At 47.9% G+C, this 14537-nt stretch overlaps 1 non-coding gene across 1 annotated transcript; it reads left to right on the top strand.

Annotated features, from left to right (window-relative positions):
* The first annotated feature begins 6693 nt into the window (after positions 1–6693).
* LOC134544603 (5S ribosomal RNA) lies at positions 6694–6812 on the top strand. The gene has a single exon (XR_010077903.1). It is a non-coding gene; the product is annotated as a 5S ribosomal RNA (ribosomal RNA).
* Positions 6813–14537: the final 7725 nt, after the last annotated feature.

The raw sequence follows: 14537 nt of genomic DNA, 5'->3' as shown, positions 1-14537 counted from the left end.
CAGGAGCAGTTGTGACACGAAGGTGCGTGATAATGGAATGAATTTCCCCCGGGGTAGACAGACGGATGTCACCGGGTGCGGGCGGAGGAGGCGGGGTGTAATGAGTGGGAAGGAGGGAAACCACCCCAGGGGGAATACGAGGGGTGAATGACGAGTGAAATGAATCCGCCAGCAGCTCCGCCTTCTGGGCAGGGGACTCGCAAAGGCCCTGCGGCCCCCCACCCAGGGGCGGGATGATGGACGGCGTGGCACGAAGGTTCCGCGCGTACCGGAATATGGACCCCGACTGGAAGGAGAGGGAAGACACTTTACGGACCCGCTCCGCCGCGAGCCACTCCTCAGTGAGCGCCCGGCACCGCGCCCGCAGGTGCACATAGTCGAGCCAACGAGCAACGGCGCGGGACGACTGCCACCGCCGCCGCGCGGCGTCGCGGGCCGCGATGAAGTGTCGAAGGTAGGGAGGAAAGGGAGTGCCACGAATGACAGTGGAGCGGAGAGGAATGGTGGCGCCAGCAGCCGCGAGCACAGCATCACTGAAAACGTGCACGCGCTCATCGAGCTGCTGCGGGGAAGCGACATGGAAGTGCAGATCGAGGTGCCTATCCAGATGAGACCGGTAGGCACCCCAATCTGCACGACTGAAGTCGAACCACGGGCGGGGTCCATGGAGGGGGAGAGAATCGGTACGAACGAAACCAACGACAGGGGTGTGATCTGACGTGAGCTCGGCCCGGGCCTCGAGCCCCGACACAGCCACCTGTCCAACAGAAAGGAGGAGGTCGAGGACACTCGGCCGCTGCCGGACGTGACATGGAATGAAAGTGAATGAGGGGGGAGCGTGAATGGCGAGACGGGGGGAACCCTGAACGAGGCGCTGAAGCTGAGTGCCCCGATTGCTCGTGGACACACAGCCCCAAGCGCGATGCCGGCAATTGAAATCCCCGCCCACGACCACGCGCGCGTCCAGATGGAAGAGAGCACGCAAGTCGTCTGCCGGGAAGGGACCATGTTCAGGGAGATAGACGGAGCACACAGTGAGAGGATGAGGAGCCAGATGGAGACGCACCGCCACCGCCTCGGCATTGCGGAGGGGGGGCAGCGCGCGCTGATGGTGCGGGAGGGTAGACAGGATGAGGAGAGCAACACCACCCCCACGAGTGTCCCGGTCCCAGCGATAGATGACGTACCCAGGCACGGAGAAGGGGAGATCGGGTTTGAGCCATGTCTCAGAGAGAAGGACAAGGGCAGGCCGTTCAGTGGACAGGAAGTGCCGGAAGTCCCCCAGCTTCGCTCGAATGCCCCGGGCATTCCAGAGGACAAACTTAAGCTGCTGGGAGCACAGTCCGGAGGAAGTGGAAAATGGACTGGAAATAAATGTCGGCCTGGAGAAGAGGGGTAGGAGCCTGAGAGATGCGGAAGATGGCATCGGCAAAGAACGGCAGCCACGGGAGGAGATTCAGCCGGGCGAGCCAATTGAAAGTCTCAAAAAACACAGGAAAGGGAGCGGAAGCCGGGAACACGGGCGGAGGGCGCACGGAAGGCGGCAGAGAGGAATCAGAAGGGGGGACAGACGCGGGGGGGCAGTCCGAAGGGACTGGCAGGGGGGCAGGAGCCGGAGCAGGAGCTGCAGCGAGGGAGGAAGCAGCGGGCAGCTGCACAGCCCGCGAGCCCTCCTCAGCCCTCGAGTCCAAAGGCGCTCGCGACACCGGGGGACACGCCGGCTGCACCAGGCCGGGAGGAGCGAGGGAAGGCGAAACACCTGCAGCAGTGGTGGGAGCAGGAGGAGGGGCGCGCAACAAGACAGAAGAAGAGTCAACTGGAGGTGGACCAGGCACGGAACAAAAGAGAGAGGGTAGCTGGGGCGCAGGGGGGACCGGGGCCAAAGGTGGGCACGGGGAACGCGCCGCAGGTTGGCCAGCCACTAGCCCAGCGTAGGAAACGGCAGAGGGGCATGACGGAAGAGAGAACGAAGGGAGCGGCGGGAACATGTCCTCGTGCGGCCGGCGCTGGAACTGAAGCGGAGCACGGGGCTGCCGAGGAGGCGCCGCAGAGGCGTCCTGGCCCGGCGGACGAGGCTTTGGTCCCTGGCGACGCAGCTGCCCCTCGATGAACTGCACGTAAGTGGGGCAGGTACGAGCATTCGCCGGATGTGGCCCCGAGCAGTTCACACACTGCGGAGGCTCGTCGGGTAGCTTCGGGCAGGACCCGCGGACGTGGTGCTGGGTGCAGCGGAGACAGCGGAAGGGATTTCCACAGTCCGCCGCGTGGTGTCCCCACCTCTGGCATTGGTGGCATTGAAGAGGCCGCGCCGTGCCCCGGAACTCCTCCCATTGGACGGTGAGGCCAGCTAGGTGCCGGACTGCTCGGGCCTTGGCGACCTGCGCGGCATCTGCGAGGACCACGAGAAATCTGATGAAGCCCCGGTGGAGCTCGCGCTCCGAAGTGAGGGGCCGGAGCGACTCGGGGTGCACCCCAACGGCACGCAGTTCCTCCAGGACCGAGTCCTGGGAAGTCTCGGAGGGGAGACCCGCCAGGACAATCCGGGGTGAAGTCTTCCGACCCAATGGAAACGTGTGGCAAGGGATGCCATGGTCCCGGAAATACGTCAGCAGGGCCTCCCGGTCGTGCAGGCTTGTGGGGTGATAGCGTGGATAGCCCCGAAGATAGTCCACGGTGAAGTTCCCCTGCAGCTTCTGCCGCAGCGACCGGTTCCCGCGAATGGCGTCAACATTCAGTTTGGTATTGACAACAATTGGCGGAATGCGCCGTGGCGCAGTACCACTATCCGGTGACAGCCCGGGCGGGCGAGGGGCCACAGCAGGCGCAGGCGTCGAAGGAAGACCAGGCTGGGCCGGCGGGACAACACGGTCGGCCGCCGCCAGGACACCCGGCACAGACGCAGTGTCAGAGGCAGCCCCGGGACAGCCACGAGGGACACCGACGGCCAGGCCAGGCACGCCAGGGTCCGCCACAGCAGACCGGCGCGGTCCCCGGGAAAGGGAGCCCGAAGCCGCCTGCGCCGACGCCATGGCAGCACCGACGCCATCAGTGGACGGCCCCGGGCAACTGGAGATGGGCCCACCGGCAGTAGAGCCAGGCAGGGGCGCACCGGCGGCGAGGCTGCGCCAGGCCTCCTCAACCTGGTGGAGCAAATGGACATCGGGGAGCGAGCCCCGACGCCGCGGGCTCACACCAGGGCCGTCAGAGTCGATGCGGTGCAAATCGTCCGGCCAGGATGGCACCCGCGAAGTGGAAGCAGCAGGAGCGCAGCCCCGGGCCACGGCGTCAATTGTGGCATCAACTGAAGAGCCAGCATGGCGCTTCAGCGCCAAAGTGGAGTCCAGCTGGGTGCGCCGGGACTTGTGTAGATCGGCCCGGGCAATGGCGCGTGAAGAAGGCGTGCTACCACCATCGTCGTTCGGGCGCTGAGAGGCAAACCAGTGGCGAGATACAATAGCCTTTGCCGCATCCTTCGATATTTTGGCAGGCTTCCTCTCAACAGGGCTACCAGGAGGCGAAGCGTCATCAGAATCGGAAGAGGACGAAACCGCATGAGCAGAATGCCGACCAGGAGTCGCCCAAAATTTATTCGCACCCTGGGAGCGAGGTGGAAGAGGCGAAAGTGGAGGTTGCCCCAATGGAAATGATAAAGTGTCTTTGTCGGCCATCTTGGTTGCAGGTAAGCACAAAGCGACAGAATCGATACTCCCACACTCACAATCGATCCATCACCGACGAAGCAGAATGTTTACATAGTAACACGAAGTAAGAAACACAGTTTAAAATGTAACTAGGCAGAGCCCCGATGCACAAACACCTGTGCTGATGCCTGAAGGTACGTAGATGTCGAAATATAGCACTTCGATGCACAAATCACCACTGAACACAAGAAATCGAACCAAAACACAAGCTACCAGGAAGAAGCTGTACACTGGTCCGCAACCTACGAGAAAGTGGCGCCCCGGCCGCTGGAAATTACTTTTGTTACACGTCCCTCCGCGGAGCGCGACCAATCACGAGCCGCGGAGCGCTCCGATTGGTCGCGCAACAAGAAGCCAAGAAAACTTTTCACGAAAAAAATTCAGTTCCCGTCTCACTCATCTAGCGACAGCGGCACAGCTCAGACCTACGATGCCCCCCAAGACGAGCGGTAAGGCAGCCAAAAAGGCGGGCAAGGCCCAGAAAAACATCTCGAAGGGCGACAAGAAAAAGAAGCGCAAGAGGAAGGAAAGCTACGCAATCTACATCTACAAAGTGTTGAAGCAAGTTCATCCGGACACTGGCATATCATCTAAGGCCATGAGCATCATGAACAGTTTCGTGAACGACATTTTCGAGCGCATCGCGGCAGAGGCCAGCCGCCTCGCCCACTACAACAAGCGCTCCACCATCACCAGCCGCGAGATACAGACGGCCGTGAGACTGCTGCTGCCCGGGGAGCTGGCCAAGCACGCTGTCAGCGAGGGCACCAAGGCTGTCACCAAATACACCAGCTCCAAGTGAGCAGGTCTGGTGTGCACATGCTTACATAAACGGTCCTTTTCAGGACCAAGAACATGATCATGAAAGGAAATGCTTCTGCTGCTGTTCTACAATTCCCTCAATCCCTATGATAGTAAATGTAAGCTTAACCAAGGCAGAAATATTTTCATTAAAAAAAGTCTTTAAGACGCATGGTTTACTGGCTGAGATATATATATATATATATATTTTTTTTTTTTGCTTACTTCTGTGGTCATTAGTACATTGCTACAAATATATTTATATATATAAAAAAATAAATAAAAAAATCCTTTCTATTTAATTTAGTTAGATCATATATCAATATTAATGGCAAAGACCAGTTGCATCGATTCACTTTGAAAATAATTCCATTTGTGCTAAAACTGGACACAGTAAAAAAAAAAAAAAAAAAAAAAAAAAAAAAAAAAAAAAAAAAAACTGAAAAAAAAATATATATATACACACACACACACACATAATTCGAATTCATATTATGCTTAACTGCGTTTGAATTTGCAATCATGCACAAGATGTTTTGTACTTCGAAGTAAAAACAACATAATGTACTATTTAACTACCCACAGTACAAATGGATCCAAAAAAAAAGTGAATTTTCATGCAGACGAAAATGCTTACATTTATTCTATTTATATTAAGTACCCATTACTAACAGCTTATACTGGGTGGAATACAACAGTTGACATGATTTTACTTATATGGCAATTTAATATTTAACCAAAATTAATGGTAAACTAATATTTTAAAGTGTCATTTATGGCCCCTTACCTTCAGCATGTTTGCTTCCTTGCACACAAACGAGGACAAACACATCACCCAACTGAAAAAAAAAAAAAAATTTCACTTGCATCACAAATAATTTAAAATTTTTCACCACATGAAGTAAATATTTCGCAATAAAAAAAAATATAGCCCTAGGACTCGTGTGCACACCTTTTCTTCCCCACATCGCACACGCAAACAAAACTTCCAAATTATTACAAAATCACTCGATTATTATACATACATAAACACACATGTATTTTCCGAATAAGTGAGAAATGCAGGCCGATGAAAGTCAAATTTCGTTTCGGAAATTAAATCTCGCACAACTACCGACACATAACCAAACTTGCGTACATTTACATAGCATTAACCCTCTAAATAATAAACAAATGAAAGCAGAAAAAACAACATCGCTACCCACCGCGCGCGCTCCTGGCGGCGGGAGTAGGAACTACTTTGCACACAGACCGACATAGCCCCCTGCCAAAAACAGTAAAATAAATAATATATATAAGTCTTTTGGCGGGAAAAAATTTCTCAACCGCCTGGGAGCACCCTAGTGTGTGCCTGTCTTTAGGTTATGTTACTTTTAACTTCATTTTCTACAGGCAGACGCGAGGGTGCTCGCCCATTATTTTTATTTTTTTAAATTCTTTCCTACCTTTGGTGTGCCATGCAAGAATTTATCGTCAAAATGGCGGCCCCGAGTGCAAATTTCTCGTCTGCACTGCTGGCTGGATGATTATGTGATGTTTTGAAGGAGGGTGTTTTTTTTTTGTTTGGATTTTGTGTGAGGGGGGGAGGGGGCTGGGCTAGCTTTTTTTTTTTTAAATTTTCTAAACATTCATCTCTTATGTAACAGTGTTCAGCATTAAAAAATTTAAAAGAAGAGGCACTTACTCATCAATTTCAAAACAGCCTATGAAGAAAAATAAAAAAAATTTAAATTCATTCCAGTTTTATACATTCATGATTTGATCACATGTATAACTTTTCTTTTTTATTACCTTATTTAATTTTATTATTATTACTACTATTGCTGCTACAACCTAGAAGATACCTCAGTGATACTAATACCTGCTGGTAAAGTTAAAGGTTTCACCTTTCTTTCTTTAAACATATCACAATACCTTTCTTGAGTTAAATATTATCTAATGGCTTTAAGAAGTTATGGTAATGTTCATCAGTTATAGAGTGTGGGTTTGTGTGTGTGTGTGAGAGTGTATTTTGAAGAGGGCTTTGGTGGTTGGGATGGTGAGGGTGGTGGGTGTTGTGTGTGGGGAGGGGGGGGGGGGAAGTAAAAGAGTGTTCATTACACGATTTCTCCTGTTGTTTGTAACAATCACACCTGGTATAGCTATTTCGAGTGGCAAATACAAACTGCAAAAAAAAAACATCTATATCATTGCCAACGGCCATATCACGATGAACACACCGGTTCTCGTCCGATCACCGAAGTTAAGCATCGTCGAGCGTGGTTAGTACTTAGATGGGTGACCGCTTGGGAACACCACGTGCCGTTGGCACTACTATTTTGCACCCTACAGAAAAAAAATTTTTTTTTAAAAATTTCAATTTTAAATTTTTTTTTCCCCCACAATCACCACATTTCCCCCCCCCCCCCTAACACACACACTCACTCTCTCTCAATCAATCAATCAATCAATCAATCAATCAATCAATCAATCACTCACTCACTCACTCACTCACTCACCCACCCAGTAGCTGTGAATCTTTGCATGTGTATACCTCATACAAAATTCAAAGTGAAAAAATAAATATATAAGTGTATATGTATGTATGTATGTATGTATGTATGTATGTATATATGTATATATATATATATATATATATATATATATATATATATATATATATAAACACACACACACACACCTATTTTGAAGTTTCTCTGTTTCAGTGGGCAGTTATGTATAATAATGAGAGATTCAAAAAGACGTTGATAACAATGTCATCAATGCCTGTTTAGTGTGCTCATTTGTTGGATGGTCGGCAGCAATACTAGAGGTGGTACAGCTGTAACCTGTAAAATTGTACCTGCAATGTGTTGTGTATGGAAAAAAATAAAAATTATATCATCTAAATTTTTGTTATCCAACAATAACCTTCCCATCAATGCATGATGTCACAGTAGCCATAGCTCTACTCTTTCTGCCATATAACATTGGGGGGAAAAAAAAAAAAAAAAGGAGCTATTAGAATAATAACAAAAGATAAAAAATCATCTAACTGCAGACCAAAATTCAAAAAACTTAAAGTCCTGACTGCCATAAATGAATACGTTCTAGAAACTTTTTATTCATTCTTAAGAAAAAGAAGAAAAAAAAAATTATTATTTTTTTTTTTTTTTTTTTTTTTAGATATTCGCACATAGGTATAACACCAGAAATGCTAGTAAATTGAGGATAGTTGAACATAACACTAGGCGATTTGAAAATGGACTAAATTACTTGGGAGTAAAACTTTACAACTTAATATCACAGAAAATAACTAAAACAATTTACCAGTATTAAAAAAAAAAACAGTAAAAAAAATTCTTCTAGAATATCCTACCTACCCTCTGAAGCTATTCTTTAATTTGATTGATAATAGAGAAATTGAACTGTTAATTTGTTGAATGGACTTGTGATAACAGCTGCTTCATGTTTTGCATAAAGTTAAATTGTGTAACATGTTATGTATTTTTTTTTTTTGAAATTTTTTTTCTTGGTAACTTGCATCATGTAAATATTAATTGTCTGCACATACATGTTCTATATCCCGGAGCCTTGACTCCACGTGGGATCAACAGAACAAAAATACAAAAAAAAAAAAAAATCCAGCTCACTAATCTAGGTGCATTTTGCTAACAATATTTGGAATATATATATATTTTTTTTTTGTGTAACATGCAAATTCTGTATTATTCTGCACACATTATTTATAATCTTCTATCATTTTCTTAGATAATAACTATTAATTCATAAAATAGATTGTGTGTGCATAACCTCCTGGAAACATTTGCACTTACCTCCTACTTTACTTTTTCATTTAAGCAATCCTATTCGCATGTATACACTTAGGTTGCAGCATCGAAATTGTGTAAAATTCAAAGTGTGTATTGCCTGAAAAAAAAAAAAAAAAAGACATACCAAATATTTGCATACAGCGACACACTACATATTTGCACACAGTGGAGTTTTGCGGTAATTAACCTAGCACAATTTACCACACGCAATCACACGCCCGCGATGAGATAACACACTCGCTGTTTTCCTGTTGACCGGCACGAGGAGTAAGAAAAATTGATATTTACACGAGCACACACTCCCACACTAGTCACAACGTCGGTCATCAAGTTGTGTTGAAAATTCCTGTAGCCTCTGTTTTCCCAAATGATTTCACTTAAAATTTCATTTAACAAGACCATAAACAAATTTACAATACTAATTTCTTAAACAAACACTTCAGCGAACAAGTGACTGTCGCATTCATTACAAAGCTTACAACTTAACAGATGTTTCCGATGTGAAATAAAATAAGAAAATGTTTTACAACCAACCTAGAACATTTAGTCAAAACGTTTTTGTCCTGGTTTATGATTATTTTCCGTGACATGAATGTTTCAAAACTAATAAAAATACGAATGCAGCCAAATATAATGAAGTTAGCACATAAAAGACGACTTAAAATATTTCATTTTTCGAGAATTGGCAGAGCAAGAACGCACAGGTCCAACGGAAATTTCTTTAAAGATAAACGACCATCGGACAAAAACACCCCCTCCCCTCATCCTCAAAAATACGTGAATAATATACTTTTTCAATTATATTTTTATCGTTTTTTTTTTTTTTTTTTTTAATATACTCATTAAAACTTCAAAATAAGCAGGTACTCGTGTGTTTTTCTCTCTACAATGTACCTGATCTCGGTGCGTAAACCTACATCATTTAGAGATGGAATTAATGTACACATACAAGTAAAATTTTGTTCCATTGTAAAATTGAGAGAAAGAAGGTTTTCCAAACGCATTAAGTATGGAGACTTTAAATAAGATTACGAGCTTATAAATGTTTGCAACGAAATAAAGTGACCATGTATCTGCAATTTCAAAAATATTTTTGCTCTGCTAACCTCACATGCAAGCAAGTAAAAATAACCTCACAACTTACTTACCTCTCTCAATTTCGCAGTACCAAAACATAGAAGGGATAAATAGGATAGTTTTTATTCGAAATCCTGCAAGAGTTTTAATTTTTATTAAAATATTTCTCCAATGTAGCATGTGTGTGGAATACTTCATCAGCAACTTGCATCTGCACCTTGAGTGAATTGAAGGGCAGCCAGTTTTAAAAGCTAAACAGAAACTGCACTCTTGAGAATGCATCAGATCCAAGTGAAATGCTTGTTGTGTGTACAGTTAAAAGTTTTATTATTCACACAATGAAAATGTAAACAAAATTTACTCACAATAATAATCACATCATCCTTGGAGGTGCACGAAGAAAGCCATTCCAGGTGGCACTGAACAAGGTGATTTGCTAGTGCTTCCACAGCAAACAGCCTTCATGAAATTATCTCCACATTTTCAGCATACTATACACTAAAGTATACCTAAGTTAATTTAACCATTTTCAAGTGATTCCAGCACAAATTACGTATTTGATTCCTTGAATAACATCTGCAAATGAAAAGTTCCCTGTTTGGTGTAGCAGTAAATTTAAACAGCTCGCAGTGCAAATTAAACAGTGCAGCTGCCATAAAAAAATTACACTATTAGTGGAACTGCCCATTATGTCATCGTAGACTGCTGACATTTAGAAAACATTGAAAAATCAGTGCTAAAGAAGCCCTACATTACTTTCGCTGTCCAAAGTGCGCTGCTCCCTACGTGAGCAAGGCATCGAGAATTTTCTGAACCGTCCGCAACCAGAAAATTGGGTAACCAGATATTTGCAGAGAGAAAAATTTTATTTTCACTTTGCTCTTGCATTCTGTAGGATCAGTCTCGTCATGGCAGATACCGCAGCAGCGACTGCAGCACCAGCTGTTGCCCCATCACAGGCAGCTTCCCCGAAGAAAGGCAAGGCTGCGTCGAAGAAGCCACGAGCCAAGCCCGCGCACCCGCGCACATCTGAAATGGTGGCCTCTGCGATCAAGAGCCTCAAGGAAAGGGGCGGCTCATCACTGCAAGCCATCAAGAAATACGTCGCCTCTACCTACAAAGTAGATGCGGAAAAGCTGGCACCTTTCATCAAGAAATACTTGAAGGCAGCAGTGGCTAGCGGCGAGCTTGTCCAAACCAAAGGCAAGGGTGCGTCTGGCTCCTTCAAGCTGGCTTCAGGGACCACCGGTGCTCCGGACCAGCCCAAGGCTCCAAGCGGCAAGCGTGGTGCAGCTGCCCCTAAGGAAAAGAAGCGATCCGTAGCCAAGAAGGCAGCGGTGGGCAAGAAACCAGTCAAGAAGACTCCGCCTACAGCAGAAAAGAAAAAAAAGGCAGCAGCTGCAACCCCCAAGCCCAAGAAGGCACCTTCAAAGGCAAAAAAGGTGTCCAAACCTCCCACGAAGAAACCCCGTGCTCCAAAGCCAAAGAAGGTTGCCCCAAAGAGCAAGTCGCCCAAGAAAGCAGCCCCAAAGCGGAAATGAAGATGCCAGCAGGACCGCTGGCACTTTCTGTGGCACTGTACCACCTTATCGGCCCTTCTAAGGGCCAACAATACTAGTCATGAAGGTATCAGTTGTTGCAATCATTGCCTCCTATAGCCACACCTCTGCCGTTAGGTAAAATTCTGGTTAAAAAATTTCTTATGGTATTTGAAGCGGGGGAAATAAATAAATAAATAAAGAAATTTATCAATTACATTGTGTGTATAGTTTAGGTGCAAAATTATTTAAAGTTTTTAAGCAGGAAAACGTCTTACAAACATCTCACTCTTATTTCAGCATATATATATATATACACATATATACACACACACACACACATATTTTTTTTGTAAGGATTAGGTCTCAGGGTATTAATGGTGAACTTTATGCTGCTGCTGCTGCTGCTGCTGCTGATGGTGCTGCTACTGCAGACAGGCACTGTTTGAAGAGTTTTTATTTCCTATGCAGAATACATTGCATTGTGTGCAAATCTTTTGTGTACAATATAAACAACCACCTCAAAACACAGACACTATAACTGTGTTTTTCCAAATTCTTATTAATGTAATATATTATTGGCTGGGTAAAGGTCAACGACAGCTAATAGGTACAAAAAGCCAGACAACTGTTTTCCTTTCAAATTTGACAGTTATTTTTAGCCCTAATAAGGGCTGTTTTTTTTTTTCCCCCTTGCAAAAAAAATGGCAAGGAACTCAAGCACGCTCGCCACGGATACGCCGGGCAAGCTGGATGTCCTTGGGCATGATGGTGACCCTCTTGGCGTGGATGGCGCACAAATTGGTGTCCTCGAAGAGCCCCACCAGGTAAGCCTCGCTGGCCTCCTGCAGCGCCATGACGGCCGAGCTCTGGAAGCGCAAGTCTGTCTTGAAGTCCTGGGCGATCTCTCGCACCAGGCGCTGGAAGGGCAGCTTGCGGATAAGCAGCTCGGTACTTTTCTGGTAGCGCCTGATTTCTCGCAGCGCGACAGTGCCAGGGCGGTAGCGATGTGGCTTCTTCACTCCCCCCGTGGCCGGCGCGCTCTTGCGAGCCGCCTTGGTGGCCAGCTGCTTGCGCGGCGCTTTGCCTCCAGTAGATTTACGAGCCGTCTGCTTCGTGCGCGCCATCGTGGTCCGTCTGCGCGTGCTGTAAAAATTTCAACAGTTTTGTTAAAGCTGTGGTGCACTGCGATTGGCCCGGCATCTCCATTGGCTGGCGAGAACAGCCAATCACAGCACAGAAGTCGATCCATAGAAACTAACGACAGAGGCGGCCGAGCAGCAGCCACTTCCATCACAGCTACCGAGTCGAGAGCATCGTCGGAGTGCGGCCCTGCCTCCTCTCTGCGCATCGCTTCGATTCTTAGCTCGCGGACACAAGAGTGACAGCCGGCCTGAGGGAGGTTATTAATCCCGAACGGCCACCTCGAGCCTAGCCCGTTTGGGTCAGCGGCGAGTCCTCTTACAGCGTAATAGATTTACAACACTTTCTTCAGACTGCCCCTAAAGAACACCGAACACAGGACACACCCGTGGCTTCCTGCCCCTCCCGCGACCGGGCCCTAGGGCCGGCCCTGAGGGGGGTTGGCGGAATGAGCGAGCAGGGACCCCCAGCCAGGTCCATGCCAGACAAAATAACACCCGGCGCAGCCTATCCTGGCGGCAGTCTTCAGTCCGTTAGGCACGGCACCATAAATCTAATCGTTTCCTCCCAGGACAACACGGACGCAACCATGGACACAGGCACATACCCCGACTCAGACTGCGAATCTGTTACCTCCAGGACTTCAGTTAATTCCATGACAGTCTCAGCGGAATTGTACGCAGCATTTTTACGAGACAGTGCAAGGATGGACAGGGAGTACCCCGAGAATACCCAAGGATGGCAACACGAAACCAAAAGACAACGGAAAATTCCGCAGGCGACCACGCCGCGGCCCCTTGCGGTCTCGAACCGTTACGAGCCGCTCGCTGACACAGCGGGCCCCCCCTCCACCCCCACGGCAGGGTCAGCTCTAGATTCAACATCTCCCGCAACTCAGTCCACACACGGCGCTACTACACGTGAGCCTGCATCCGCAGTTGCGACCGCACAGAATTTTTCATCACTGAACATTGCAGGCCCCACAGGCACACAGGGCACAGCAGCACAGCCTGCCACCCCGCGCGCCAAGCGAATTAACAAGCACGCTCTGAGGCTGGTCGTACCTGATACCAGTCTTTACAACCAGCTCGTCACTCGCGTGCGAGCCTTGGCCCCTGGCGGCGCACAACTAGCCCTTGTGCGGGAGGGGCTTCAGATCGCATGCGAGACCGAGCAGGCATACCACCTGATTAAACAGTATCTTGAATCGGCCCCTATACCATTCTACACCTTCAGCACGGCCTCAGAGCTGCCACAAAAGGTGGTAATCAAAATGCCAAAGCAGACTCCCACAGCCGCAATCAAAGAGGACCTCGAGGCGCGCGGGTATTCAGTCCTGGACGTTTACCAATTCAAGGCACGAACCACTGACCCTGTCGACCCAACTCACTCCTGGGAGGAGCCCCTTCCCCGCTTCTGCGTAACGGCTAGCAAGAACGACACCCTGCCGCCTCTCACGACACTATCTGTGATCAACATGACGAGAGTAGTCGTTACTCAGTATAAAAAACGAGTATCTGATGTCGCCCAGTGCAAAAACTGCTGGCAGTTTTCGCACACCAAAAACTTCTGCCGCCTGGCGACACGTTGTCAACACTGCGCCGGGCCCCATACTCACGCCGCCTGTCCACATCTCGATAAAAACCCTAATTGCGCAAACTGCAAAGGGAAAGGTATTCATGAGGGAAATTCAAAACTCTGCCCAATATACCTCAACCTAGTCCAGGCCAGACAGGATTCCGCAAACTTGCGAGTTGAAAAACTAAAACAGAATGTCCCTCAAGTCTCGCCAGCCAGCTTCCCATTCCTCTCGACAGCTCCACCTTCAAGACCAGTTCAGACCACATTCTCCTACGCACAGGCGGCTAAAAACAGCACAAAATCTGGCGATCCCGCAGCTCGCCACTCCACTCCCCGCCCCACCCCCGGTCCATCCTCTCGCGACGACTGTAGTGGCATCCCGTCTGCACTTTCTGACCTTCAGGACCTACTAAAATTCCTCCGCGAAACCAACTTTGCCTCCTTCATGTCACACCTCAAACCATACATGCTCCTCGCCAATACAGTCTCCGATCCTTCTATGAAAACCCTCCTGCTCGTTCAGGCCCTGACGACCTTCACGGGCTGCGAATAAGGTCGCAATTGCCATGACAACACCAAAACTACCTGTCCCCAAGCCACGGGAATCCAGCATCGCGTGTTAAACTCACAGCAAACACCGCGGCCGGCCGCAGAGCGGACTGCGCTGTGATTGGCTAGAGCCAAATACCACCAGCCAACCAGAGCGAAGCACCGACTTCGCCACTATCAGCCAGTTTTTTCACCACAATACTCGCGGTATTTTTCTCGTACCAACACATAAATAACCAATTAAATTCATACAAAACCAGTTAATAAAATTAAAATTAATATTATTAAATTCCGCAAAAGTTTAATAAATAAAATCTAAGCAGAGAAAAACTGTG

The sequence above is a fragment of the Bacillus rossius genome, unplaced genomic scaffold (genome assembly GCF_032445375.1).
Source record: "Bacillus rossius redtenbacheri isolate Brsri unplaced genomic scaffold, Brsri_v3 Brsri_v3_scf45, whole genome shotgun sequence".
Lineage (NCBI taxonomy): Eukaryota > Metazoa > Arthropoda > Insecta > Phasmatodea > Bacillidae > Bacillus > Bacillus rossius.
The sequence above is the reverse complement of the archived record's forward strand: the minus strand, read 5'-3'. Positions and strand labels throughout refer to the sequence as shown.